General features: G+C 41.0%; 1 long non-coding RNA gene and 1 other non-coding gene across 3 annotated transcripts; one reads left to right on the forward strand and one right to left on the reverse strand.

The window, feature by feature from the left end:
* Nucleotides 1–5899: 5899 nt before the first annotated feature.
* Nucleotides 5900–11126, reverse strand: LOC103292841 (uncharacterized). 2 transcript variants are annotated; one of them, XR_008558798.1, is made up of 3 exons: nucleotides 11087–11126; nucleotides 9981–10265; nucleotides 5900–8308 (listed from the first exon to the last, which is right to left on the reverse strand). It is a non-coding gene; the product is annotated as an uncharacterized LOC103292841 (transcript). The 2 variants fall into 2 exon arrangements; XR_008558797.1 differs by lacking the exon at nucleotides 11087–11126 and having other exon boundaries at nucleotides 9981–10375.
* A 2135-nt stretch (nucleotides 11127–13261) lies between these two features.
* Nucleotides 13262–17263, forward strand: LOC129152057 (uncharacterized). Its single transcript, XR_008558799.1, has 4 exons — nucleotides 13262–13333; nucleotides 15528–15592; nucleotides 16319–16428; nucleotides 17164–17263. It is a non-coding gene; the product is annotated as an uncharacterized LOC129152057 (long non-coding RNA).
* The last annotated feature ends 7710 nt before the right edge of the window (nucleotides 17264–24973 follow it).

A 24973-nucleotide genomic window follows, 5' to 3' on the forward strand; every position in this document is an offset into this window, starting at 1 on the left:
CATGCAGAGTGGTTAGAGCAGGCAGGCAGGTGAGCGGTTAGGAGCCAGAGGTCCCGGATTACGAGAGGGATGTCCAACTACCAGATGAACATCCCCCAAGGGCTCCCAGATTGGAGAGGGTGCAGGTCAGGCTGAGGGATCCCCCCATGCACGAATTTCTTGCACCAGGCCTCTAGTTTCTTAATAAGAAAACAAACAACCAAATTTTAATAATGGCCAAAAGCTTGAGCAGACACTTCACCAAACAGTATATGGATATAAAATAAGCACATGAAATAACACTCAATATCATAACTGAATAGGGAAATTCATTTTAAAACTACAGTGAGGTACCATTACAGAATGGGTTAAGTGTTGCCTATCAATTTTAAAACTTGCTTGCAATCCTGTAAAAAAAAAACAAACCACTTTTATTTTCTAATTTTATTGAGGGTTTGCATTCACATTAATTAGTGGGTTTTGTCTGTGGTGTGTGTGTGTGTGTGCGTGTGTGTGTGCGTGTGTGTGTGTGTGTGTGTGTGTGACATCTTTGTCATTTCTACCTGGATGCTTCTCAGGCATCTCAAATTCTATGTGTTAAAATTATAGTCATGATCTTCATTGCAAAGTCAACTCTGTTTTCCTCTATCTTAATACAAGACACTGACACTTACACAGGTGCACAAATTCTACCTGTCCATCCCACACCGCTACATTAAGTCAATCACCAATGATGATTCTACTTTCTAAATAGTGCTCCAAATTGGCCATTTCCTGTAACCCTACAGGTAAAACTTCAGTTTTAACATGATCACTCTGCTTCCATTTAATCCCTTCCAATCCCTCCTTCAACTGCAACCAGATTATTCTTCTAAACACAAAAATTTCCTTATATAACCTCCTCATCACCATCACCAAATGCTGCCTGATAAAAATGTTTCAAAGTTTTCACTATTCATTTGTATAAAGTTCAAAATCATTGATTGATTTGTCTTTGTCTGCTAGTTTAATGTAATGCTTTAAATTATAAAGCATTTGCCAAGAATTATTACAATTGGCCCTGGCCGGTGTGGCTCAGTGGATAGAGCTTCGGCCTGCGGACTGAAGGGTCCCAGGTTCGATTCCCAGTCAAGGGCACATGCCCAGGTTGCAGGCTCGATCCCCAGTAGGGGGCGAGCAGGAGGCAGCCCATCCATGATTCTCTCTCATCATGGATGTTTCTCTCTCTCTCTCTCCCTCTCCCTTCCCCTCTGAAATCAATAAAATATATATTTTTTAAAAAGAATTATTACAATTGAAATTTGAATTACATTTCAATATAAGTTCGTATCTAAATGAATGCATGCTCATGGCCATTTATGACATTTTAAAATTTATTTATATTTAGTCTGTTATGTATGCAATCATACATTTTGTGGAAGGGTACTTGGATGCCATTTTCAGTTTTTGAACAATGGAGACTGTTTATATGTTGCCTTTATAGTTGGACAATAACTTGGCCATGTATTAAATAATGGGTCAAATCTCTTCTACTTTAAAACTCTGTGGACATTGCTCCACTATCTTCTAGCATCTGAAGTGTTTGGGGAAATGCCTACCACCAACTTTGAACACAATGAACGTTTTTATCCTAAAAATTTGGGTGTTCTTTTGGTTACTGAAAGTTTTCTTCAATAATATTTTAAATTTTGTTTTATTCCACTTCTTGGTTCATTTTTCAGGAACACCAATTACTTATATACTAGAGGCCCGGTACACGGATTCATGCACCAGTGGGGTCCCTCGGCCTGGCCTGTGGGGATCAGGCCGAAACCGGCTCTCTAACATACAGTCAGCTGGTCGCTCAGGCTTTTTTATACAGAGATTGGGTCTTTATTGTTTCTTCCCTGAGATGATTACTTTTCTACTAATTTAATTTCTCTGATAATCTCCACCACATTCTCAAAATTGTTCTCCATGTCACACATACAATTTCCTGTCACGCCAGTTCTGCTCCTTACTGCTTCTTAAGAACTGCATGATTTTTATTTTTCTTTAAATAAAATTTCCTTATTTTTTCGGTTCCTTTTTTCTCTTGTAACATTGTTTCATTATTCCTTCTTTGATTTCTTGACTATATTCTCTGATGTGTGGTTTCATAGAGTTCATTTCCTTTGATTTTTTTGGTCAAAATTTTTCTTTTTGCCTAGAATGAGACTTTCAAAATATATTAAATATGTCTTTTGTACACTATGTTCTTTTTTAACCCTTATTATTCTAAGTGGAATGTTTGCATTGGTCTTACGCTGTTTTTCCTGGAAAATTTATTGATTTGAATTTGCTATTTTTACTTTACAACAATTATTGTATTTAATTCTAATAATAGCAGTACTATTATTATTTCCATATAGAAAATTTTAAAAACATGAGAAAAACATCAAGTTGGAATATTATGACATTTGGATGATAAGGAGTACAATCAGCAGTGGAGATCTAACTTTTTTCATCATGATGTATGCAATGGACTGAAATGTATCCGTCTTAAATTCCTGTGTTGAAGCCCTAACTCACAATATGGAGTGTATGGAGACATGGTCTTCAGGAGTTAAGTATTATAATAACTATGTACAATGTGAGTGGGTACTTGAAAGATCGGGGGGAGTCACTTTGTAATGTATATAATTGTCTAACCACTAAGCTGTGCAACGGAAAATTATCCTATATAATAAAGAGGTAATATGCAAATTGACCATCTATCACACATGATGGCTGCCCCCATGTGGACACAAGATGGCCTCCACAAGATGGTCAGCAGAGAGGGCAGTTGGGAGGGACCAGGCCTGCAAGGGAAGGCAGTTGGGGGCAATCAGGCCTGCAAGGGAGGGCAGTTAGGGGTGACTGGGCCAGCAGGTTAGGGCAAGTGGGGCTACCAGATCTTCAGGGGATGACAGTTAGGGGCAACCAGGCCAGTAGGGGAGGGCAGTTAGGGGTGACTGGGCTGGCAGGGGAGGGCAGTTGGAGGCGACCAGGCCTGCAGGGGAGGACAGTTAGGGGTGACTGGGCCAGTAGGGGAGGGTAGTTAGGAGTGACCAGGCCAGCAGGGGAGGGCCCTTGGGGGGGACCTGGCCTGCAGGGGAGGGCAGTTGGGGACTACCAGGCCTGCAGGGGAGGACAGTTAGGGGTGACTGGGCCAGTAGGGGAGAGCAGTTAGGAGTGACCAGGCCAGCAGGGGAGGGCCGTTGGGGGGGACCTGGCCAGCAGGGGAGGGCAATTAGAGGCAATTGGGCCAGCAGGGGGGCAGTTAGGAATAGATCAGGCTGGCAGGGGAGTGGTTAGGGAATGATCAGGCTGGCAGGCAGAAGTGGTTAGGGGCAATCAGACAGGCAGGCAGGCAGGCAGGCAGGTGAGCGGTTGGGAGCTAGCAGTCCTGGATTGTGAGAGGGATATTTGACTGCCCTCAAGGGGTCCCAGATTGGAGAGGGTGCAGGCTGGGCTGTAGGATGCACACTTCCCCCCCCACACACACACACACACACACTCCACCCAGTGCACAAATTCCGTGCACTGGGCCTCTAGTATAAAATAATATTAGATGTCAACTGTAATTGAAAAATAAAATTTAAGAAAAGGTTAAGGTTACAAGATTAGGATCCTAATCTGTTACGATTGTGAGCTTATAAGAAGGGAAAGAGATATCTCTCTTTTTCTTTCCTGCCTGGTGAGGACACAGTGAGAAAGTGGCCATATACAAGCCAGGAAGAGAGTCCTCACTAGAGACAGAGAGAACTGGAACCTTGACCTTGGACTTCCCAGCCTCTTGAACTATGAGAAAATAAGTTTCGGTTGTTAAGCCATCAATTTATGGCATTTGACTAAACGTGCTCACTTTAAAAAATTATGCTTGCATCTCCAAAGACATTTTACTGAGTCCCATCTGACTGTAGAGGGTGACCTCAAATTCTCCACATTTTGAGTATGATATTTTCAAAGGAAGATACAAGCTGAATGCACTTAATAGACAAGCATGTTTCCATTATATCTCCTTTGCTGCCATCTAGTGACAGTTCTAGGTAATGTAAAAAAGTGTAAGCAGCCCAGGGTCCACAAGACTGGTATGACTGAGGCCTTTGTCCATGCAGTGCCCTCATTAAGCTGGGGTGTTTCCAACTGAGCCTAGAGAAACACCCCAGCTATTTACTTCTTCAACAAAGTGAAACTACTTTGTCTCCCTAACATGGGGAATAAATATAATGGCCATGTACTTCTATTTAGAAGAGGTACTCCTACTACCTGTCAAAAAATTCATATAGGTTTATTTATTTACTTACTTGTATTGGTTTTTAGAGAAGGGAAAGATTAATGTGAGAGAAATATCGATCTGTTGCCTCTTACACACAACCCTGATGGAGATCAAACCCACAACCTGGGTATGTACCCTGATCAGGAATAAAACCTGCCACCTTTGGTGTATGAAACAACACTGCAATCAACTGAGCCACACTGGTCAGGGACGTACAGGTTCTTAAATTTCCCTTAGGAACTTATTAGATGGTTCTGGGGCAAAAATAGAACTCACCTTTAAATTTATGGAAAGTATTATTTTTGCCACTGACAATTTCAGATTTGGTTCAATAGCTTCTCTGCGTCTCGTGACCTAAGTCAAAGAGTAAATTCTGAACAATGTCCCAGACTCTATGCTAACCTCTCTGCCTGCATTATTTCATATAATTCCCCCCACAACTCAACAAGTATCCTATTCAACTTAAGAACAAAATTCAAATTGACCAGTTGCTAGGTGACCAAGATGCAAACCCAGGAGCTGTGGTCGGCAAACTCATTAGTCAACAGAGCCAAATATCAACAGTACAACGATTGAAATTTCTTTGAGAGCCAAATTTTTTAAACATAAACTTCTTCTAACGCCACTTCTTCAAAATAGACTCGCCCAGGCCGTGGTATTTTGTGGAAGAGCCACACTCAAGGGGCCAAAGAGCTGCATGTGGCTCGCGAGCCGCGGTTTGCCGACCACTGCCCTAGGGCCCAAAGTCTTCATCATTAAAATCCTGCCTATCCTTATCAAAGATTAGTATCATGTATGCATCTGACTTAGACACCATCTCACATAGCACACACTGCCCCGGTGAATGGGTTATAGCAGTGGTCCTGCAAAGGGGTCCTGGACCAGCATATCACCATCACCTGGGAGCTGGTTAGAAATTATTTGGCTACAGCCCAGACCTACTGGAAAGCCCTTCTGGGAGTGGGCCCAGAAATCAATGTTTTAACAAGGCTTCCAGGTGATTTTGATGCATGCTGAAATTGAGAACCACTGTCTCTCTCACAGTACCGTTTGCTTTACTCATTTACATTCCAATTCCTCTACTTGACTACCCACTTAAACTTAGATCCTTCAAGCTAAGGCTGTCTTACCCACTTTATTTCTACTGCACTTAGATTGAATAAATTAATAAGGAATATGGAAGCCAAAGGTTTTAAACAACGTATCTTATTCATTGGTGTAGGACAGAAGTTTCAACAGTATTAAAAAACAAAAACAAAAAACAAGACTTGGAGCTCCCCTTTCCCTAAATAAAAAATCCAGAGGTTGTGTAAGCAGCCGGAAGAATAAAAGGATTCAGCTTGGTAAACCTGTTATGGTGGAAAGTCAGCAGGACTCTGAGGGGCAGCGTATTTTCATACAAGAGTGTATTCAGAGGCAGTGCTTAGACTCATGTTCCACTGTTAGTCAATTTCTAACACAAATCAACTCCATTCACAAACTAACGTAAAGCAGTTGTAATTTCTCCTAAGGTGCCCCTAAAGGAGGAAAAGGCTGCAGGGCCACATGTTGGTTACCACAGGCTACCAAACGTACTGACCTATTTGCTCCCGGTTTTATGGCTCTAAGAAATGCAAACCACAAACTGAGAATACATCACACTCTGGAGTATTTGCTTTATTTTTATAGAGAACAGAGAAGTTTATTCAGGATAAAAAGGTAAACTATGAAATTTAACAACATACAAAGGTCTTTCTGTTGCAGGACCCTGTGGTGCTGTCAAAATTGCAAAACTCATTACAGTTAAGAAAGTGGTGTTGGTCCAGTCAGAAGTTACTCCAGACACAAACTGCTACACAGGAATGGTAGATCCTCCAAATGGCCCTGCTTCCAAGTGGCTTGGCCGGTTAACAGGACACTTGCTAAGCAAAGATCAAGTCTTTTGTGAGAGAGAACGGCAATCACCTCAGAGTCACACAACTCGGTGGATATCCCGCTGGATGAAACTAGTTCCAGCAAGGCCATCTTCTAAGACTCTACACTAAGTACAAGGCCAGGAGGAAGACAAAGTTCAAGCTTGAGAAAATAAAAAACAGGCAAAACAAATGATTCTTCCAAAGCTGTGCTTTTAGATGTTGCTTAAATCCTTAAAATTTCCCGGGAGAAAAATAAACAAAAGGTGGTAGTATGCAAAATATTCCATTTTTTAATTTTTATGAATAATTGTCATTAATACACCAGAAACGGACATGATTATAAAAGATACAAAAAAAATCAGAATGTTAACATTTAATAGAATTAAAATTTGAGCTGAAGGCTGCTGAACAGAATGTGGGACACAGTACTGTTCTGATGGTAGCTGTTAGCTAGACTGTAAATAATTAATTTCACTCAGAAAAGTTTAACTTAGATTTCAAAATCTACATTGAGCTACATTTGGATTAAGTAATTTTTGCTTTAGGTAACTTACTATTACTTAAAGTTCTCCAAGGGGAAGGCAGGGAGGTGTGTGCATTGTAGATTTTTAATTAGCAAGTTGAGATTGTTTTGGTTACATGTTTTACTTATTTATTCATGTAGGTCTAAAATGCTATTTCGGTTTGTCAGAGCACAAGAGAACTTCAAAAGTCAAAGGCATAGAGATGGATAAATGCATTCTAACTTCTGGAAAACAACTGACACAGTGTAATAACTTGTGGTTTAATTCAGTTTTCACTTTGACTTTTAGAGTATCTTTTAATAAGAATTTGGTGAAAAACAGGAAATTTACTGATTTAACAGCTGTCCAAGGGGAAAGAAAATAAAATAGTGATAGGCCTTAAGAATCAGTGAACAATCAATATATTTTAATATAGTGAATCTTGAGTCATACTTACAAACTGATGATTAATATACTATAAGACTTTACACATAAAACTTCATGTTACAGAACTCCAAAAACCAATGGAATTAACTTCTTTTCCTTTTTAATTATTCCTTCAACAGAAAGTCTTAAAACTGGTTACTGAAATTCCTACATTTCTATACGTCATTAAAACATGATTGTTCTTGTCAAAATTATGCAGGAAACACTTTCAAATAAGGTCAAGAAGTTTATATTCTCGCAAGAAATGTTTTCAGTTCTCTGTACTCCAGGTTACATAAAAGAGAGACAAGAACAGTGGGACTCAGGTCATTTCCTTCCACCTGCCTGGCCTGATGGCATTAAACCCCTGTGTTTCAATGTCTCCATGCTAGGAAAGAACGGTGTTTACGTGCTCTATTGTAAAGTATCCCTAGTTCTAAGGGAGCTTTTCCTTTTTCTTTGTCCCTTAGCGGAGGCGAGCCACCGACTTCCTTTTTGTGCCAGTTTTCCAAGGTACTAAGTGAGTTTTTGCCCTAATGTTTTTGCCTGGAGTTTTGCGTGACTTTTCTTTGTGCACCTTCATGTGCTGCCTGAGGTGAGAGCTCTGGCTGAAGCATTTGCCACATTCACTGCACTGGTAGGGCTTCTCCCCCGTGTGGGTTCTCTGATGCTGAATAAGGTGGGAGCTCTGGCTGAAACATCGGCCGCACTGATCGCACTGATAGGGTTTTTCTCCGGTATGAATTCTCTGGTGCTGAATGAGATTTGAGCTCTGTTTAAACCTTTCTCCACACTCATCACATTTATAGGGCTTTTCCCCAGTATGGATCCGTCGATGCTGTATGAGATTAGAACTCTGAAAGAAACTTTTCCCACAATCAGCACATTTATGGGATTTCTTTCCAGTATGGATCTTCTGGTGTTGAAAAAGGGTTGAGCTCTGACTGAAACTTTTTTCACATTCTTTACATTTATAGGGCTTCTCATCCAAGCCTCTTCTCCGTCTACTCAAGTTTGAGTCAAACCGAATAGTCATTCCCCATTTCTGCCGCTGCCAGCCTCTTTTGCGCTGGTTCTCAGACGTCTTTCCTTGGCTTGTGCTCCGAGAAATACCTCCCTTCAGTTTTCCTAACCGCATTGTGAGAGTCAAATGTATTCTTAACAGAGTCCACTTGCTCCTTCTGAACTAATGCTTCTCTTCCTAGAGCTACAGAGCTCAGAATTTTCTGGGTGTAGAAGAAAAAACAAAAATAAATTACAGATGATTTGTTAATCATTCAACTTTATACCTCTTTAGATCCATCAAAACTGCTTCCATTTTTAAATTTAAAAAGTATTCAATACATATGAAAACAAAAACAATTCTGCAAAAAATACTTGTAATTCTAATACCATATTTTCCGGCGTATAAGACGACTTTTTAACCCAGGAAAATCTTCTCAAAATTCGGGGGTCATCTTATATGCCAGGTGTCATCTTATAGGGAGGGTATATCCCAAACTCTGTATTTTAACTGGAAAAGTTGGGGGTTGTCTTATACGCCCAGTCATCTTATACGCCGGAAAATACGGTAATTCCAGAGTTTAAACTTAATAAATATTAGCAAATAAATATTGTTTCAATATTTATTCCCATGTTAAATTTCTCACTGGTAGCTATCTAATTAAGGATTTCAAATTAGAAAAACATGACAAATCATGCTTTTATTAACTAGAGTGCCTCAAAAAATGTATACACACTTTAACAGCTGACAGCTCAATTTTGAAAATGAAATGTATTTTAATAAAAACTGCCTTTGTATTTATTTAAAGTGTGTATACACATTTTGGGACACCTGTATTTGTCCTTATTCATTTAGCCATGCTACTTTCACAGCTATAGATAACAACTTTGTTCTAGCTTTTAGCATAAACTGTTTTGAAAGTAGGAACTACTCTGTAAGGAGCAATAAGTTTCTGTGAGTTAATTTAACAAATGCTAGATGAGAAAAATGCCCATAAAAAGATGCTTTATTTTTTTTCTAGATTTGAATGATCAAAGAGGACAATTCTTTGAAAACTTGAGGATTGTGTTTTGAAAGAGAAATATTTTTAAAGAACTTTTACAGGATAGCGAAAGAAACAGTAGGAAAAAGGGTGCAGAGGAGAAAGTTTATGTATAAAAATAGGGTTGGAATTTGAAAAAATACCCAAATGCCAAATAAACTCAAAATTCCAAGTAAATCTATGTACATATAATTTTTAAAAAGGGCATAAACAAGCTACAAACTCCAAATAGGTGAAAATGTACGTGAAGCTAGGCTTCAAAAATAATACAATTATTGGAACTATTTTTCACATCAGATGTCAGGAAATAGACTTTATTTTTTTTAAAAATATATATTTTATTGATTTTTTACAGAGAGGAAGGGAGAGGGATAGAGTTAGAAACATCCCCGCAACCAAGGTACATGCCCTTGACCTGAATCGAACCTGGGAACCTTTGAGTCCGCAGGCCGACACTCTATCCACTGAGCCAAACCGGTTAGGGCCCGTTCCTTCATCTTACTGTATAACTGAGAGTTCAGGCTTGATAGCGCTGGGGAATTTATCTGGATATTCAATAATTATATCTGCTGAAATTATGGTATCAGAAAGAGCAAACTGCATTCAAAACAAAATTACAGCAATATTAACTGTAGTAAATATTTACTGAACATCTTACAAGGAGACATTTGTTAGGTCCATGGTACTGGAGTTCAAAAAATAGCTTTAATGGTAATTATACACTGAAAAAACACACATTTACTTTTTAATACTATAGAAGTGAGACCTGGCAGGAAACTCAAGAGGCTACCTAATCCACCTAAAACACTGGAGATGAGGAAATCATACTATAGGCGGCCTGCAGGCCAGACACTCAATTCTCACAGCAGCTCCAGGCGATCACGGCCCGCCAGCCTGGCCCAGCCTGCACCGCGGTGGCAGAGGGAGGTACGTGCTGCCACGGCCTTCACCTCGGGCAGGTCGGCCGCACTGCCCTCAGGTGCGGCCATTGGGTGAGCCTGGGTGGCAGTGGCTGTGTCCGCTGGTCTGGGTGTAACGCCCGGAACGCTGGCCGCACTTACAGAGAGCAGCCGCGACCCTTTGTGTAGGACCGCTTTTAAGCACATTAACCACATCCGGTTTTTGCAGAACAAGTAACCTAAGACAAAACAGTTTTTCCCAAGCAACGTCAGGATTATGCCAATGACGACCATGTTATTCACAGGGTCATCCTGTTCTTCAGAAAGCTGACTGTGTTCTGTGAAAGAAGGCTACGTGCTGGGAAGGGGCCATGAGACCCTATCTCAAGGCCTGGCCTGGTGTCAGCACTGACAACTCTATCTGGGGCATAGTCCACGGCCTCAGTAGTGCTCAAAAATTCCCACTCTCTAACATTGGGACACGCCTAACAGGAACGTGCCTGTTTTCGTACATAAAACTGGGAGGACAATAAAGCAGCGACACCAACAGCGGCTAGGTTTACAGAGAAAATGTCGCTAAGACCCTCAGAACAGCCCCGTGCTACCGGACATCAGTTCCCCACACGCGGCGCCACCGAGGCACAGGAAGCAGCCCGGCCGCCCGCCTCCGGCCCCACCGCAGGCCCCTTAGGCCTCCGCCGGCCGCTCCGCACACGCCGCCCGCCGCCTCCTCCGCCCCCAGCCCGGCGTCCTCCAGCGGCGCGGGGAGCGGAGGCCAAGACCGAGGCCGCCATCCCCGGCCTGCCCAGGCCCACGCCCCCCGCCCCCCGCCCAGGCCCACGCACCCCCTACCCCGGCCTGCCGCCCGCTCCCCGCGTCCCCCGGGCCCTCATTCCTCGCGCCCACTCACCCCCGCGGGGCTCCGCTTCCCGCACCCCCGGGGCCCCACTCACCGCGCCTCCCGGACCCCGGCCGACCCCCCGCCGCCCCGCTCACCGAGCCCACCGCCGCGCTCACCGCGCCTCTCGGACCCCGGCCGACCCCCCGCCGTCCCGCTCACCAAGCCCACCGCCCCGGCTCCCCAGCGCGGCGCCCTCCAGACACCGGAAGTACAGGCCCCGCCGCCGCTGCCACTCTAGGAACGCGGCGGAGCGACTCTATGGTCGCGGCCCCCTTCTCCCAGTGGGTCCCCCCTCCCGCTCCTCCGAAGGCGTCCCGCCCCCGCCCCTTGTGGCGGAGGAGCGACCTGCAGCCCGGCGCTTTCCGTCAGGGCTTAGGGGCCATAACCCAGCCCCCAGCTGCAGACCTTTTTCTGCACATCTCGAGCATTGACTCACTGTAAGGGGTGCTTTCGGGAGCCCAGCTGTCCCCGGTCTTTTTCACGAGTCACCCTGTTTCATTCTCACAAAAACGCCCCGCAGGGCCGGCATGGTCGCTCATCTCACCCGTAAGGAGACCAAGGCGTAGAAGAAGTTTGCTCCAGTGTGCACCGTGAAAGTGGACGGCCAAGGACTGGGGCGGGCTTTTCCTATGGAATCTCCCCATTTTCAACACCCCCTTATTTCTCCTTAGTAACGGTCTCCCCTGGTTCTCTCCTGCCGATCCTCCTCCTCAGCCAAGCCGGCCTGCGCTGGGCCCCCGACCTCTCCTCTGGGTACCCTCTTCCCCCTGCCAACTCCTCCGGTCCAGTGGCTTCAGATACAAACATAGGTGCTGAAGACTCCTGGACTGTGAACTCCAGGCCCCCCTGAGATGCAAATATTACTGAACTCCAGACCTGTCTGCCCACTTGAGCACTCAGCACTACTTGCTTGTGTGACGGACATTGCAAACTTGACTGAGTGAATTTATGACATTCACCGTCCTAACCTATTCCTTCAATGGTCGTCATCCCAACAACTGATGGCAACTCCATCTCTCCAGGTGCGCAGGTCCAAACTCTTGATGTCATTGTTGACTCTTTTTCATGCAAAACCCAAATCCAATCCATTGGAATTATATTGGCTTTATCCTCAGAATATATCCGGAAATGAACCTCTTTCACCCCCACTGCTATAACCTCTAGCAAGCCACTCTCATCTCCTGTCTGGATTATTGCTTTGACTTCCTCACTGGTCTCCCCAAAGTCTGCTCACAGCCCCAGAAAGATCCTCTTAGAATCCAAGTCAGACCATGACACTACTTTTGTTCAAAACCTCCATAGGTTTCCGATGTCATTAGAACAAAAGCCCATGGCCTCACAGTGGCGCACACAGCTGGCCGGGTCTGTTTCTTGCTCTTTGTTGTGTCTGCATTGCTAAGAATAGGGCTCAGCAGGTACAGGCACTCAGCAAGTGTTTGTTGAATGAATGAATTTGTAAGATACCTCATTCTTTACAAGTGCGTTTACATCTATTCTCAGGTCATTCATCTCTACTACAGCCTCATGATGCAGGGATTGTTATGTCTGTCTTACAGATAAGTAAAATAAGGCTGAGGGAGGGAGATTTTCCTGAGGTAACACAGTGCGTTGATGGTAGAGGCCAGAGTAGCTCCAGGTGGGCTAAGGCCTGGACAAGGAATGCCAACTCAATAATCTGGATAGTAGCTAGACCAGTGATGGGCAACCTTTTGAGCTTGGTGTGTCAAACTTCGCCAAAAAACTGAGCATAACTAGGGTAGTGTGTCACTTTGAGGAAAAAACATTATTTAGCAAATGTTTCATCCTCAGGAGCAGCAAATGTTTCATCCTCGGCATGCGGCCGCCTCAGTGGCCGCGTGTCATCAGAAATGGCTACGTGTGTCAGTGCTGACACGCGTGTCATAGGTTCGCCATCACTGGGCTAATACATGGAGGAGGAACATTTTTAGCCCAACCCGGAAGCTCAGAGAAAGCTTACTGGGAGAGATGGTAAATAAGATCTTGCAAGATAATGAAAAGAAGGCCAACAACAATATGAATTTACTTAATAATACTGAACTGTACACTTAAAAATGATTAATAGGATAAATTTTATGATATGTATTTTCCCCAAATAAAAAAAAAAAAGAGTAGGAAGGGCATTCCAAGTAGAGAGAATGGCATGATCAATCTGTCACCTAAAAAATTGACCAACCCATAGGAAATTCTGAGGATGTATAGACTTTTCTAATACTTGGTTAATTACTTAAAATTATATATTTACCTTCCTTTTTTTCTCAGAATTGGGTAACAGAAATTAAAAAAGAAGAAAGTAAAATATATTTTCATGAAACTGACACATATCCAGCAAAGGAAGAAAATTTGCCTCCAGTTCGTGGCTCAAACAGCTGTCTTCATGTTGCCAAAGTAGGCCTTTTGGTGTGGGGCGTGGTGGGTGGGGGAAGAAGGTGGTTGTGTGTGAGGAGAGCTATCTCAGTTTAATCAGTGCAGCCAAACGGTGATGTGTTCTAGGAGAGCAGGGATTTTTTTCAGCTGGTCATGTGCTATTACCTTCATGAGTAGACCGTTGTTCATCAACTGATGAATCAAAATGAAACAGCCTTTTCTTTTGAAGGCTTGCATCTTAGATTAACTGCCTTTCATTTTTCTTTTGCTGTTCAGTCTCTTCTACTCTGACCAGTTTTTTGTTTTGTTTTTTTTAAACATTATTTTAGGAGGAAGGTTGAGGGAGAGAGAGAGAGAAACATCAATGATAAGAGAGGATCATGGATTGGCTGCCCCCCGCATACCCCACACTGGGGATCGAGCTCACGACTGGGCAAGTGCCCTGACCAGAAATTGAACCATGACCTTCCAGTTCATAGCTCAACCACTCCGGATGGTCAAGGACACATTTATTTATTTATTTATTTACTTACTTACTTACTTACTTACTTATTCGTTAATCCTCACCCAACGATATTTTTTCATTGACTTTTAGAGAGTGGAAGGCAGGGAGAGAGGAAGGACACATGTTTTTAATATTCTGTATGTTAAAATGGGAAGTATGCAGAAAGCATTTCACTGTGAAATGAAATATGATTGTTATCTCAAGAAAAGCACTTGTGTGATTGAATTGGCAGCTTCAGTTGCCACTTTTTTCTGGAATAAATTTTTCTCCAAAAATTTATGATTATTCAGACTTGGTTTTTTGGCAGACATTGCGTTGAAAATGAACAAAGCGGGCCTGTCACTTTAACTGACAGTGCTTTTTGCCGGTGATAATACCTGAGCTTTCAAGTACTATCTAGAGTCTTTCATATTCTTACGTGGCTCTTGAATACCTGCTTGTGACAAAAAAAAAAATTTCCCATACTCAGACTTTTCTGATGAGCTCCATGAAGATATTAACAGATATGGTTTTTTATTGTATGATGAAATGTATGAATATTTGGAAGATCTGCTTAACTCCATGTGACCAATGCACAATGTTACAAAACTGCTCAAAATGGCTTCAGATTATGACTAACCTCTAAGAAATAATTTAAGAAACGATTTGTGAGCATAATGGCTACTGTTTGCTTCTCTCCCACTCCCTCTGGTGCTTCCACTGGGCGTGTGACCGAGGTTGGGCCACTTAGCACCAAGCTAGTGCTTGGTCAGGGATGGGCTCATGACCCAAGCTAGGCAATCAGAATCCTTCCTCCAATCTAAAGATGCAGAGAAGAGTCCTTATCCTTCCTGATTGGGAAGCCTGTGAGGTTATACCCCAGGCTGCTTGTGGCCATGTTTCCTACTACATGGAGAAAGCAAGTAGCCAGCAGGGAAAACAAAATCAGTAGGCAGAGAGAAGCTGAGATGAGGAAGGGGGTGGGGGGAGAATTGGAGAGAGACCATATGACTCTTTCATCCAGCAATATCCCTGCCCTGCCTTTCATCAATTTGGTTACATAAGCCAATAATTTATTCTTTTTAAATACAATTAGTCCAAGTTGGGTGTCTGTTATTGCAAACAAACCAGCTCTGAGTAATATAGAAAAATATTCTCCAATGCCTAGGTTCTAAAAGAATGACTGATAGTTTATTACTTTTTTATTATAAGAAAATCACAAATAATCATATTTCACACGTGATTTTAAAAAATTTTATGTATGTGCTTAAAGTCCTGTAGATTGCTCTGAGAATTAACTACAAATTTTTTAAAAATATTTTTTATTGACTTTAGAGAGGAAGGGAGAGGGAGAGAGAGAGATAGAAGTATCAATGATGAGAGAGAATCATTGATCGGCTGCCTCCTGCACGCCCCTTACTGGGGATGAAGCCTGCACCCAGGCATGTGTCCTAACCTGGAGTCCAACCGTGACCTCCTGGTCTATAGGTTGACACTCAACCACTGAGCCACACCTGCTAAGGCGAATTAACTACGGATTTAAAACCCTTTTGAAGCGTGACATATATTATTTTCTTAATAATTTTAATACTGGATTTGTTATAGCTTAAAGGGTACGTATTTTTCTTATTCATTCAGTTTTCTTATTAATCCTATTCTTCACATTGCATTTATAATAAAACCTGCTAATCTTATATTATGTTTCATAAAGTATGTTTTTTATTCTTTTAGGGAAAATATTCTAAAAGTAGATCAGCTAAAAAGAAAATTCCAAGGGATTATGCAGAATGGGATAAGTATGTTTTACATTTTCTATGTAAAATTTGTCACTGAAAACTTCTCTACCACAAAATACTATAATAAGTTCTTAATTATAATAAACCTGATCATTAAGAATAACAAGGTACTTCAGTAGAGTACTGAGTATATAGTCTAAGCACTCTTGATCTTGTTTTTCATTGAATAAAAATCTTCTGCATCCTTTTTTTATAAGAGCAACCACAAATAAATAATATAATCCTTATACTTATTCAAAATAAAAAAGAACAAAAAATTTTAAATCGAGAGATTAAAAATGGTGGCAGCGTACGTAGATGCTGCACAGACATGCTCCCAGGAACAAACTGGAATTACAACTGAAATACAGAAAAACTTACTCAACAATCAACGGAAAACTCGCAGGAGAGGACCCTGATATCTGAGGACCGAAAGTGGAGACCGCATAGCGACTGATTTACTTTGTATATTGTAAAAAAATAAAATTAAATTAAGAGTTAAAAAAATTTAAATTGAGAGAAATGTGTCACAATTTTAATGACAAAAATCTAAATAGTTTAGATCTGATTAATGTTTAAGTTCTCACTAACTTACATAGTTAATAAGAAAGAATACAGAAAACTTGTAATATAAACTATTATGCATTTTTGCAATATGTGTTTAAAGGCATGGTGATACAAATACAAGAATATTATTATATTTTATTGTATTATATTGTACTTTTTTTGTTTTTATTCTTTCTTAAGATTTGATGTGGAAAAGGAATGTTCAAAAATTGATGAAGATTGCAAAGAAAAAACTATAATAAACAACAAGTCACATTTGTCTAAAACTGAGACAAGATTAGACATGGCAGGTAATTGGGAAAATATAAAAATAATTTAGTAGTCTTTAAGTTTTTAAAATTATAATAAAAGCTGTCAAGCTAGAGGACATTCTCTCTCTCTCTTTTTTTAAGTGGTTGCCTCCCACACTGGGATCAAGCCTGCAGCCCAGATACATGCCCTTGACCGGAATCGAACCCGTGACCCTTCAGTCCATGGCAAATACTTTATCCACTGAGTCAAACCAGTTGGGCAAAGGCTTTCTCTTTCCATGCTACAGGTTTTCATGACAAGATCATGCATTTTCTCCTAAAGTTGACCACTTTTAACAAATTCAAATCTATCCTTTATTTAATTTTATATGAATAACAGTTATACTTCTTAAATTTTAGTAAGACTTAAAAATACAAACCATTTTTTTACTGTAATTAATTTGTTTTCCATTTCTTTCTTTTTTTAATCCTCTTTTTCCTTCAAATCACTCAAATTTATTTTCTTCAAAATTATGGAGCAGTTTGTTTTCATTTGAAGTCCATAGGCGTATAGTACCTTTAAAGAGAAACAAAACCAGTCATAAAATATGTAAACCCTCAAATATTGTGAATGATTAAAAAAAAGAAAAGAAACATTACTAAATTTAGGAAATCATTTCTTTTAATTATTTACAGTTTTCTGCTTCTATTAAAATAAGCATTCTTGGATTTAAAATTTCGTACATATTCTATTAAATTATATTTTTACTTAAAGCAGATGCCATTTGTTTCTAGGTGTGACTGAGAAGGAAAAGGATTTTCTTGCTACTCGTGAAAAGGAGAAAGGAAATGAAGCTTTCAAGTCGGGAGATTACGAAGAGGCTGTGAAATATTATACAAGGTGAGCAGATTTTTGTGTGGTTTAAACTTGCTATTTTAAAAAAATGGCAGCATTTAAAGTTAATTATTGAAAGGATATAAATAAGCTAAATGGCCTATGTCAGGCTCAAGATCTTGTGGTTTATCATAAATTTACTTCTGGTTCAGTATTATTTTGTATTGGTTTCAGGTATAAAGCATAGTGGTTAGACAATCATATACATTCCAAGGTATTCCCCCCAATATTTCCAGTACCCACCTGACACCCTACATCAGTGATGGGCAACCTTTTAAGCTTGGTGTGTCAAATTTCGCCAAAAAACTGAGCATAACTCGGGTAGTGTGTCACTTTGAGGAAAAAACATTATTTCACAAATGTTTCATCCTCAGGAGCAGCAAACGTTTCATCCTCGGCATGCGGCCGCGTGTCATCAGAAGTGGCTACGCGTGTCAGTGCTGACACACGTGTCATAGGTTCGCCATCACTGAGCTAGACTGTTGTAAAGATTAAATGAGATAAATGTAAGGGATTTAGCACAGTGTATAATACAAAAATATGAGGTGTTGCTATTACTTTTACTAGTATTATTAAATCATTATTAGACGTTGATGCTGGTAGTTGAAGGGGGTGGTGGTAGGGAGCAATGGCCAGAGATAGTATAGGAAAAGTTGTGTGGACCTTGAGAAAGAAGTTACCTACCAAGAAGGGCCCGGTTGGCTAACTGGATTCAAATTTAAAAGGAGAGCCTAGCAGCCCTTTCTAAATAGGGGCCTTTCATACAAGCCACTAAGCAGGGAGAAGCCTGCCCTGAACTACCTGCCTGCACTGTGTTCCTGATCTCCTTCATAAAGGAATTCCTGGAATTTCAGCCAATTGGACTGAGGCTTTCCCCATCCAGTCAGAGCTGAGCAGCTATATCACCAACATCTTCACTGATCAACCAGAGCAGCTCCATTTTGACCACTCAGGACAGTGCCTTTTGGACCAATCAAACCGCAAGTATTTGGAGTCCTCATTTGCATGAGGATGACCAATCAGGGACCAGGCTGTGTATATAAGCCAGCTCCCCTCTGGCTGAGACAGTACCCTGCCCCTTTCCACTAGGGACTGAAGGTTGTGTTCCCTCTACTGGTGCTGAAACACCGGAGAAGTCTCGCTGGAGCAGCAGAGTCAGGTAGAGCAGAGCTGTCCAGCCCCATGGCCCTCTCACCCTGGGGCTGCCTCACTCCAGGGCTGCCTTACAGCCAGGCTGCTTCATAACTGTTTCATAGCCTTACCTGAATTACTCCGCTGTTTCATAGCCGTACTCCGCTTGACCTGCTGGGACTGTTTGCTCTATGTACATTAAAATAAGATAACATTTATTTAAAGACAGTCATTAATTAAGACTAACTACTTCCATGTCCCACATAAAGGTGAATTACTTCTTTTAGCTTACCTGAAAACAATTTGGCCAACTACAGAAGGCCCAGAGATGTGTAGATTAGAGAAGTAGAGATTTAGATAAAGAAAAATGAATTTTAAAAAGGAGGGAGAGAGATGAAAGCCATGAAACAAAGGTGTGTAGGTAGCCAAGAATGGACAGAGTAGGAGGTAAGGATGGAGAGGGGCAAGAAACAGAAAAGGATATGGGGTGGGGAGGAGGAGGAAGATTAAAAGAAAAAGGAGAAAGAGAGGGAGAGAAAACAAGCAGTGTTTTATGCCTTCTACTTATTAGTAGAATTATAGTCAATTCTTACTGAAAGCTTACCATGTGCCAGGCACTGTTTGAAGCATCTCATTCCGTATTCCTGTGATATGATTGTTTCCAAGCACTTACTGGCCCTTTTTGTATTTTACATCCCTGCCTATTGCTGTGTGACTTTCAGTGCCTCCTAGGGAATGACACCCATCCCACTAATGTTGATTTTAGGTGTGAGTAGCATTGGCCAACTGCGAGTGAGTGAGTGGACAAGAAGTATATCATGTCCCAGAAGAGGCTTCAAAGCATTGTTTCTGCCTCCACTGTTCTGACCTCTGCCTTGAGAATACTGTGTGCCAAGTGGGGGCTGCTGCTTCAGTCGGACCTGAGAGAAGACAGGTGGAGCGGAGATACATATGTCCACCTGCAGCCACCTGGAGTCCCATGTCACTTGACAAATAAATGCTCTGGTTGTAGTCACTGAGATTTTTGGTGTTATTTGTTTTTGTAACAAAGTTGACTAAAAAGCCTCCCACAACTTTAAGAGATAGGAACTGTTATTATCCTTATTTTACAAATGAGAAAATGGGCACAAGTAACTGGTTTTGCTTTTTTTTTTTTTGTAAAAAAAGTTATTTTTATTGTTGAAAGTATTAGAGATGTCCCCCTTTTTTCCCCATTGACCCACTCCACCCCACAGCAGCCACTCCCCCACCCCCGGCCTTCACCATACTACTAAAAGTGTCCATGGGTTATGCATAGATGCATATAAGTTCATTGGTTAATCTTTCAGCACCCAAACCAGCAACGCCACATTCCTTCTGAGACTCATCAGTCTGTTCCATGCTTCAATGTCTCTGGATCTGTTTTGTTCATCAGTTTATTTTGTTCATTAGATTCCACATGTGAGTGAGATCATGTGATACTTGTCTTTCTCTGACTGGCTTATTTCACTTAGCATAATATTCTCCAGGTCCCTCCATGCTGTCTCAAAGGGTAAGAGATCCTTCTTTTTTTACTGCTGCGTAGTATTCCATGGTGTAAATGTACCACAGCTTTTTATCCACTCATCTGCTGATGGGCACTTGGACTGTTTCCAGATCATAGCTACTGTAAATTGTGCTGCTATGAACACAGAGGTGCATATATTCTTTCTGACTGGTGTTTCTAGTTTCTTAGGATATATTCCTAGAAGTGGAATCACTGGATCTAATGGCAGTTCCATATTTAATTTTTTGAGGAAACTCCATACTGTTTTCCACAGTGGCTGCACCAGTCTGCATTCCCAACAGGAGTGCACAAATCCCTTATCTCCACATTCTCACTAACACTTGTCATTTGTTGATTTGTTGATGGTAGTCATTCTGACAGGTCTGAGGTGATACCTCATTGTCGTTTTAATTTGCATCTCTCTGATGATCAGTGACTTCGAGCATTTTTTCATGTCTCTTGGCCATCTGCATGTCTACTTTGGAGAAGTGTCTAGGTCCTTTGACCATTTTTTAATTGGATTGCTTGTCTGCAAAAATATTGCTATGAGAGATATCTGAGGTTTTGCTGACTATGGTTTCCCTGAGGATTTTTGTGGTTTCACGTCTTACATTTAAGTCCTTTATCCATTTTGAGTTTATTTTTGTGTAAAATGTAAGCTGGTGGTCTAGTTTCATTTGTTTGCATGTACCTGTCCAATTGTCCCAACACCATTTATTGAGGAGACTGTCTTTACTCCATTGTATGCTCTTGCCTCCTTTGTCAAATATTGAGTGTAATGGCTTGGGTCAATTTCTGGGATCTCCGTTCTGTTTCATTGATCTATATGCCTGTTCTTGTGCCAGTACCAGGCTGTTTTTATTACAGTGGCTTTGTAGATATCTGGTATTGTAATCCCTCAAACTTTTTTCTTCTTTCTCAAGATTGCTGCAACTATTTGGGGTCTTTTTTGGTTCCATATAAACTTTCGAGTATTTGTTCTAGATCTGTGAAATATGCCGTTAGCATTTCAATAGGAATTGTATTGACTTTATAGATTGCTTTGCGTAGTATGGGCACTTTAATGATGTTAATTCTACCAATCTATGATCATGATACATTCTTCCACTTATTTATATCTTGTCAATATCCTGTAGTTTTTCAAGTACAAGTCTTTTACCTTCTTGGTTAGGTTTATTCCTAAGTATCTTAATTTTTTATTTTTTTTTTTGCAGTGGTAAATGATCTTTATTTTATTTTATTTTTTTAGTTTTTCTTTCTGAGAGTTCATTATTGGTGTATAAAAATGCCATTGATTTTTGGATGTTAATTTTGTATCCTGCTATGTTGTCAAATTCATTTATTAAACCTAGTAGTTTTTGGTGGAGTCTTTAGGGTTTTCTATGTACAACATGATGTCATCTGTGAATAATGAGAGTTTTACTTCCTTCTTTCCAATATGGATACCTTTTATGTTTTCTTCTTGTCTGATGGCTGTGGCTAGGACTTCCAATACTATCCTATCTAATAAAAGAGTAATATGCAAATTGACCATCACTCCAACACACAAGATGGCTGCTCCTATGTGGTCAAAGATGGCTGCCCCCATGTGGACACAAGATGGCTAGCAGGGGAGGGCAGTTGGGAGTAACCAGGCCTACAAGGGAGAGCAGTTGTGGGTGATCAGGCCTGCAGGGGAGGGCAGTTGGGGGCGATCAAGCCTGCAAGGGAGGACAGTTAGGGGTGATCAGGCCAGCAGAGGAGGGAAGTTGGGGGCAAACAGGCTGGCAGGGGAGCAGTTAGGCATCAATCAGGCTGACAGGGGAGTGGTTAGGGAGTGATCAGGCTGGCAGACAGAAGCAGTTAGGGGCAATCAGGAAGGCAGGCAGGCGAGCAGTTGGGAGCCAGTAGTCCTGGATTGTGAGAGGGATGTCTGACTGCCCATTTAGGCCTGATCCTACCAAGAACGGGCCTAAACGGGGAGTCAGACATCCCTCGAGGGTAGGATCGGGCCTAAACGGGCAGTTGGACATCCCTCAAGGAGTCCCAGATTGGAGAGGGTACAGGCTGGGCTGAGGGACACACACCCCATGCACGAATTTTGCGCACCGGGCCTCTAGTGTTGAATAAGAGTGGTGAAAGCAGACATCCCTGTCTTGTTCCTATTTGTAGGGGAAATGATTTTAGTTTTTGACCACTGAGTACAATGTTGGCTGTAGGTTTGTCATATGTGGCCTTTATTTTGTTAAAGTGTAATCCCTCTAATCCCACTTTGCTGAGAGGCTTTTAAAAAAAATTAAAAAATGCCGAAACTGGTTTGGCTCAGTGGATAGAGCGTCGGTCTGTGGACTGAAGGGTCCCAGGTTCGATTCCGGTCAGGGACATGTACATTGGTTGCGGGCACATTCCTGGTAGGGGGTGTGCAAGAGGCAGCTGGTCGGTGTTTCTCTCTCATCGATGTTTCTAGCTCTCTGTCCCTCTCCTTTCCTCTCTGTAGAAAATCAATAAAAATAAAAAAAAATTAAAAAATGGGTGTTGGATTTTGTCAAATGCTTTTTCTGCATCTCTTGATATGATTATGTGATTTTTATCTTTTAACTTGTTTATGTGATGTATCACATTTATTGATTTGCAAATATTGTACCAGCTTTGCATCCCTGAAATAAATCCCACTTGGTCATGGTGTATGACCTTTTTAATATATTTCTGAATCTAATTTGCTAATATTTGGTGAGGATTGTAGCATCCTTGTTCATCAGGGATTCTGACCTGTATAATGCTTTTTCTTCGTAGTGGTTTTATCTGGCTTTGGAATTAGGACAGTGCTGGCCTCATAAAAAGAGTTTGGCAATGTTCCTTCCTCTTGGATATTTTGGAATAGTTTGAGGAGATTACATGTTAGTTCTTCTCTGACTGTTTGGTAAAACTCCCCTCTGAAGCTCTTTGTACCTCATCTTTTGTTTGCTGGGAGTGTTCTTTTTTTAAATTTTTTATTACTGCTTCAATTTCATCAGTTGTTATCTATTCATGTTTTCTGATTCATTCAGGTTTTCTGATTCATTCTGATTCAGTTTTGGAAGATTGTATTTTTCCAGAAACTTGCCCATTTCATCCACATTGTCCAGCTTGTTGGCATGTGGCTATTCATAGTATTTCCTTATAATCCTTGCATTTCTGTAGTGTCAGCTGTTACTTCACCTCTTTCATTTCTGATTTTATTTATTTGGGTCCTCTCTGTTTGTTGCTTGATGAGTCTGGCTAACGGTTCATCAATCTTGTTTATCTTTTCAAAGAACTAGCTCTTAGTTTTATTAATCTTTTGTATTGTTTTTTAGTCTCTATGTCATTTATTCTGCTGTGAACTTTATTATTTCCTTCCTTCTCTTACTCTGGGATTTTCTTGTTGTTCTCTTTCATTATTATTATTATCATTATTATTATTATTTGTTGTTGTTGTTAATGCTCACCCGAGGATATTTTTCTATTAATTTTTAGGGAGTGTGGAAGAGAGAGGGAAAGACAGAGAGAAACATTTATGTGAGAGAAACACATCGATTGGTTGCCTCCTGCATGAGCCCTTACCAAGGCTCAGGCTGGAGAGGAGCCTGCAACCAAGGTACATGCCTTTGACCGGAATTGAATCCAGGACCCTTTGATCCACAGGCTGACGCTCTATCCACTGAACCAAACCGGCTAAGGGCCTTATTGTTCTCTTTCTATTTTTTTTAAGTTGTAGTGTTTATAGTTTGATTAAAATCAAATGTGTTCTTGATTTTTTGAGGTAGGCTGTAGTACTGTTAACTTCCCTCTAAGAACTGCTTTTGCTGTGTCCCATAGATTTTGGGTTCTTGTGTGTTCATTTTCATTTGTTTCTAGGAAGTTTTGATTTCTTCCTTGATCTCATTGGTAACCCATTCATTATTTAATAACATGCTGTTTAGCCTCCATGTGTTTGCATGTTTTTGAGTGTTTTTGTTGTAGTTGATTTTTAATTTCATGCCATTGTGATCTGAGAAGATACTTGATATAATTTCAATCTTCTTCAATTGTAGAGACTTATTTGTGTCCTAACATCTGGTCTATCTTTGAGAATGTCCCATGGGTACTTGAGAAGAATGTATATTCTGCAGCTCCAGTGATGTCAGTGGGGTATTAAAGTCCCCCACTATGACTGTATTTCTGTCAGTCTCTCTCTTAAAGTCCTCCAGAAGTTTTTAAAAAATATATTTAGTGCTTCTATATTGGGTGCATATATGTGTGCTAGGGTTATTTCCTCTTGTATCAATCCCTTTAGTATTATGTAGTGACCTTTATTGTCTCTTTTTATGGCTTTCTATTTTTTCAGATATGAGTATTGCTACCTCAGCTTTTTCTTTGTTGTCATTTTCATGAAAAATTATTTTACCCATCCCTTCACTCTCATCCTGTGTGAGTCTTTTGTTCTGAGGTGGGTCTTTATAGACAGCATATATGTGGGTCATGCTTTCTAATCCATTAAGCTACCCTATGTCTTTTGATTGGAAAATTCAATATATCTACATTTACATTTAAGATTATTATTAATAGGTGCCATTTATTGCCATTTTAATTCTTTATGCCTATGTTTCTCTCTATATTTCTTATTACTCCAGCAATCTTTTAAAAAATTATATATATATAATTGATTTCAGAGAGAAAGGAAGAGGGAGAGAGAGATAGAAACATTACTGATGAGAATCATTGATTAGCTGCCTCCTGCATGCCCCCTACTGGCAACCGTGCCACAACCAGGGCATGTGCCTTGACTGGGAATTGAACCGTGACCTCCTTGTTCATGGGTTGAATCTCAACCACTGTGTCATACAGGCTGGGCTTATTACAGCAGTCTTTAACATGCCTTGCAATGCTGGTTTGGTGGTGATAATCTCCTTTAGTCTTTTTTTTTTTTTTTTTGTCTGAGGAGCTCTTTATTTTATCATCTATTTTGAATGATAGTCTTGGATAGAGCAGTGGTCGGCAAACTGTGGCTCGCGAGCCACATGCGGCTCTTTGGCCCCTTGAGTGTGGCTCTTCCACAAAATACCACGGCCTGGGCG

This window comes from Eptesicus fuscus, chromosome 17 (genome assembly GCF_027574615.1).
Source record: "Eptesicus fuscus isolate TK198812 chromosome 17, DD_ASM_mEF_20220401, whole genome shotgun sequence".
Taxonomy (NCBI): Eukaryota; Metazoa; Chordata; class Mammalia; order Chiroptera; family Vespertilionidae; genus Eptesicus; species Eptesicus fuscus.